Source organism: Nanorana parkeri, unplaced genomic scaffold (genome assembly GCF_000935625.1).
Source record: "Nanorana parkeri isolate BGI_ZX_2015 unplaced genomic scaffold, ASM93562v1 scaffold721, whole genome shotgun sequence".
Taxonomy (NCBI): Eukaryota; Metazoa; Chordata; class Amphibia; order Anura; family Dicroglossidae; genus Nanorana; species Nanorana parkeri.
Window position 1 is genome coordinate 14,063 of NW_017306989.1, and position 5,752 is coordinate 19,814.

At 39.0% G+C, this 5,752-nt stretch overlaps 1 protein-coding gene across 1 annotated transcript in view; it reads right to left on the reverse strand.

Annotated features, from left to right (window-relative positions):
• Nucleotides 1-516: 516 nt before the first annotated feature.
• AJAP1 (adherens junctions associated protein 1) overlaps nucleotides 517-5,752 on the reverse strand; it is a 176,870-nt gene continuing 171,634 nt past the window's right edge. The window contains exon 6 of the mRNA XM_018564082.1: nucleotides 517-894. The gene's annotated coding sequence lies outside the window, so the exon portion shown is untranslated. The remainder of the gene's footprint in view (nucleotides 895-5,752) is intronic.

Sequence of the window (5,752 nt, forward strand, 5' to 3'; positions counted from 1 at the left end):
TAATTATTCAGTTTGGCCTATCTTGGATATGATTTTTTACATGACTCCGTGGCTAGGGAACGCTTGTCAAATCTTTTAATGCGTTAATGTATAATTTTTTTTTTTTTCATTCCATGACATCAGTTCCACCAGTTGCATTTCCCCGCTGATAAAGTTGGTAAATACAAATTTGGAATAAAAGGACACAAGTCATTTTCTAAAATAAAATAAATAAAAAATATATAAAGTTTCCTTGCATATAGTTTTTTTTTTTTTATGTATTACAGTATTAAAAGGCAATCCAACACCTTAATTAAGAACAACCCTAAATATTGATCCCATAAAAAGCAATTATTTCCAACTCGGAAATAATCTAAATATTGACTTTTTAAAGCAGTTGCAGTGGCAATATTTCTCTAAAATGAAAATCCTTTGTGTAATAAAACAATAACTGTTTAAATGTAACTTCATAAAGAAAAGTTGACTGTCTCTATACAATATTTTATTCCCTATAAACAGGTCACCAAATCCTTTTTCTTTTTTTCGTTTTTTAAAGGATTCACTTAATGTCAGTTTCTGTGGACGTTTTTCTATGTTATCAATTCATGGCACATATCGGTATTATTGGCACAGGTTCAAAAAATCACAGTCCAAATCCAAAATTTTTTCATGGTCAGTCCTATGTTTTAAGAATTTTCTCTAGTTGTCAAAATTTAGATTTCTCATTTGTCTTCTATTCAAAAACAAAACAAAAAAAAACATGTTCATCGACAGAAACAAAAAAGCAGTCTCTTTACATTTTTATAAAAATATATTTGTCCAGTAGAGTTCAGCTCTGTGAGTCCCAGTGGTAAACAAAAATAGTAGACACCTGTTTTTTTATATATTTTTTTTTACAGGTTCACTAATGGAATCCTGTGAAAAGAGAATGAGAACAGAAATGTGTTATTGAGAGAAAAATCATTAAAAAATATTAATTACTAAGAACATATATTTTGTTTCATGAACATTATGAATTAAATACATTTAAAACATGGAAAAATATTAAACAAATAAAGACAAAAATATTAAACAAATAAAATATTACAATCATGCTAATATTATCTAGAGTTGAACAGACTGGATGGATTCACTGAAGGATCTGCAGTTTCATTTCCTTGTTTGTTGATCCGCTAAGCCTTGTGTCAACCACTATCTCTGAGACTTCTGATTCCCAAAGAACCCATTGTAAGATATAACCAGAGATGAGCATTGAGTTATGTCTGACAGAAATCTCCATGGGGGCAGTGGTGTGCCCCCACAGTCCAGGAATTAGGTGGATCAGACACATTAAATTTTCTCTGCTTTGCCTATTTTTAATAAAATGATATCTTTATGCAAACATTCCATATGCCCTGTGTAAAGTTTACACCACAGTAGACAGGTCACAGGAAAATGTAAAGGGGACACTAAACTCAGGAGTTAAATCTTAAAAATACATTCAAGTACCTAAACTATAAACCAAAATGTGTCTTATTTGTCTATCACTCGGTTGAAGATCCTCAAATCATATATGAATTGGTGCTGAGCTGACATTGTCCTTCCTTCTGGAGGGGGGTTACTTCTGTCCTCCATGGTCCCAGTGTGTGTTGTCGAGTAGTCACCACTCCAAGCTCACTACCGTGATGGATTACAATCTCACGTCACCATGGGGGATGTTAATGCTTGGATCTTGGAACTGTTTCCAGCCCTTACCTAGCCCCTATCCAATAGTGGTACCCCTAGTGGCCATCAGGGCACTCAGATTGGATAGAGGGCTGACACTGTCCTTCCTTCTGGAGGGTGGCTACGTTTGTTCCCCATGGTCCCTGTGTGTGTTGTAAAGTAGTCACCGCACCAAGCTCGTTCCTGTGATGGACTACAATCTCAATACAAATTAGTAAATGAAACATGAGATTGTAATCCATCACGGGAGTGAGCTTGGAGCGGTGACTACTCGACTCGACACACAGAGACCATGGGGAACAAACGTAGCCACCCTCCAGAAGGAAGGACAGTGTCAGCACCAGTTCAGAGATGATTTGAGGATCTACAGCCGAGTGATACACAAATAAGATACATTTATTAGGGTACTTAAATGCATTTTTAAGATTTAACTCCTGAGTTTGGTGTCACTTTAACATTCCCTGCTGGGTACAGTGTACAATCTGTACAGACATAACAGAGCAAGAAAGACAATGGATGCGATTTGCTGACTTTGCAATATATCACTGCTGTTGAATGTCACAGGTTGAGTTACACCTTTAAATAGTGATGATCAGCAGTACATGCATTTTGTCATTTTCATGCACTGCCTAATACATTACGCACTCAGGCTTCAATAAATGCACTAGAATAGATGTGTAGGTACATTATTGTAGGCAAATCAAAATATTTTAAAGTGCAGAAACTGGCAAGCATGATATAAACACGACTATGCACTTGGGTCTTGTTCCTCAAGTTAATCTGTAGCAAGATTCATAGCAGCTACAAATCCTAGAGGTTATACATCTAACCACTAGTTAGTCTGGCAAATGTCACCATGGGGAATGTTCAAGCTTGGATTTTGGAACTGTTTCCAGCCCTTAGCTAGCCCCTATCCAATAGTGGTACCCCTAGTGGCCATCAGGGCACTCAGATTGGATAGAGGCCTGTCAAGGTTGGAACGTAGATCTGAAACTGGAACTCAAGCTACTTTAACATTTTAATTGTTTTTAAGTTTAGGAAGGGCTTCTTTACAGTGAAAGTGGTTGAGCCATTAAAAGCTTAACGATAGTATCCAAGGTTATAATTACTGAATATAGCAATATCATAATGTGATGTGATAATGTCTGACTGCCATTGAGGAGTCAGATTTGTGTGGTAAAACTGCCAAAGTTGCCCAATGAGGAGTGGGTGAGTTTTGCTTTCACCTGGACCAAAACTACAGAAGTTGAGAAGTTGCACTCAAAGTGACACTAGACTCAGAAGTTAAATCTTAAAAATGCATTAAAGTCCCCTAACTAAACATGAGATTGTAGTCTATCACAGGAGTGAGCTTGGAGCGGTGACTTCTTTACAACACACACAGGGACCATGGGGAACAAAAGTAGCCACCCTCCAGAAGGAAGGACAGTGTCAGCACCAATTCAGAGATAATTTGAGGATCTACAGCCGAGTGATACACAAATAAGATACATTTTTGGTAATAGTGAAGGTACTTAAATGCATTTTTAAGATTTAGTTGCTGAGTGTCACTGTAATACACATCAGTTTGTTATGCCTTTTCCGCTCAAAGTAAATCTGATATCATCATTAGCAGCACTACTGAAAAACATCTGTTTCTACTGAAACTGTCATTTCCATAACTAGCCAAAAACACTCAGTGACATGATTAGATACATATCACTGTACTATAGAGCCTGTTTATCTTCCTCGTTACAAAATACAAGATTGACTAAGATCTCACATTATCTTTACTTCATCTTCTTCTAATGATGTGGTTTGATCTTTTGAAACCTTAAAAAACAGAAAGGAATATCCATAAACTACCATTCACTTTGGGTAGTAAAAATAAAATATCCAATACTCTTACTCTGCTACTGTGGGCCCTGGGATTTTAACCCTTTTTTCCTGCAGTTCAAACAATGAAAACTGCACTTCAGTGTTTCTATATGCAAAATAATGCACTGATGTAAAAATAATCCTATGAAAACGTACAATATTAGGTGTACAATGTTGGTAAGAACTACAGAGGAAAAATATGGGGGGGGGGGGGGGAAAAAAACGGGGGGGGGGGACTATTTCAGATGATTGCAAAATGAGCAAACAGTGAAATCCAAGCAGCGGGCAAAGTACATTTTGCTGATTTTGCTATATAGGTTTTTAGTTAGACCACATTTAGAAGACTGTGTCCAGTTATGGTCTGGGGACCTTATTACAAAAAGATATTGATGAAGTAGACTGTGCCTAGAGACGGGCAACAAAAATGGTGAAAGGTCTGTGTAATAAAACATATCAGGAGAGATTGCAGGAACCTAAAATGTACAGTCTTGAATAAAGCAAATGGGAGTCATAAATGAAACCGTTAAATATATTACGGGTATGCAGAACTTTGCAGTATGTTCAATAGGAAGATAAGTTTAAGAACACAAGAACATAAAACTGACTGGCTGGAGGAAAGTTCAAAACTAACATTAGAAAGTATTTTTTTTTTTTTACTGGAAGAGTAGTCGATGTTTAGAACAGACTTCCAGCAGAGGTAGTTAGTAAGTCATTAGTAAGTTAATTTAAATATTTTCAAGACAAGTACAGATCTACATTCAAACAAAAAAAGTTAAAACAGATTAAAAAAAAGAAGCAGACTCGATGCCCCTTTTCTGCTATCATAAAAAGGGTCTGACTTGATGGACCACTTTGTCTTTTTCTGCTATCATAAAAAGGGTCTGACTTGATGGACGACTTGGTCTTTTTCAGCAATCACAAAAAGGGTCTGGCCATTGGCCGGCCGACAGCCTGCTTCTGACAGCTGGGCGGTGCCAGCCGTGATCTTACGGCTGGCTCCGGCCTCTTGCAGAGAGATCAGAGACACTGATCTCCAAACAGCAAACTCGCCCTGGCGCTCCGGGAGTCTCCCACTCCCAGCCACCAAGGAGAGAAACACTGCTTTTTCTTTTTTTTTTTATTCTGACACGAGCGATGTCAGAATAGAACAAAAATAAATAAAATTTTGCCCATTGGAATGCATTGCTAGATTGCTATTGGCTATTTCAATTTGCAATAGCCAATAGTAAACTAGCATTGCACCCGCCCTCTGCTGCAGTTCTCCATCAGGTCCATCAGCAGAGGGCCAGTGCAATGTTAGTTTACTATTGGCTATTGCAAATTGAAATAGCCAATAGGAATCTAGCAATGCATTCCAAATGGGCAAAAAAATCTTTTTTATTACTATTCTGACACGGCTCCGTGTCAGAATAAAGAGAAAAAAAAGAAAAAGCAGTGTTTCTCTCCTGGGCGGCCGGGAGCGGGAGGCTCCCAGAGCACCCGGGAGAGTTTTTTTTTCCCGCTTTTTTTTTACGGCAGCAGAGCCGCCGGACAATAGAAAACTATTGGGCGGAGCTAACTGTCACTGCTAGCTCCGTACAATTGGTTTCTATTTACTTTTTTAAACTTTTTAAACTATTTTTCTGCCACTCAGCAGCATTCGGCTATTCACTCACTGCTGTTCGGCATCTATGAGAATAGGCCGAACAGCAGTGAGTAGCCTGCCGGAGGTACGGCTCAGCTGATCCAGATGTTGGATCGGCTGATTCAGGCCGAACAGCAGTGAGTAGCCTGCCGGAGGTACGGCTCAGCTGATCCAGATGTTGGATCGGCTGATTCGAACTCTTTCTGCACTTCGAAGCAAGCCGATGTACGGCTGATTTCAGCCGTACCAGCCTGAAGTGAATAGCCGAACAGTGTTCGGCTCACTTCACTTTAGGTCGGTCATTCACTCGGCTGCCTACGGCAGCTTAGTTAATAGACCCATTGGTATTCTTCTGCTATCACTTTACTATGTTTCTATGTATTGTAGGGATTCATAAGGTTTTTTTAATGTATTTTTTTATTCCTGACATACATCTTAAAGGAGAACTATGAGGTGAGTGCTTTTCACTCACCTCATAGTTCTAGCCGACCTGTGACAGGGGAGGGGCTGGATTCCCCCCTCCCCGCTCCGATCCTCCAGCGCTGACCAGCGGAACGGACGGGGCGGGTACAGCTGGCTCTGCCTCTA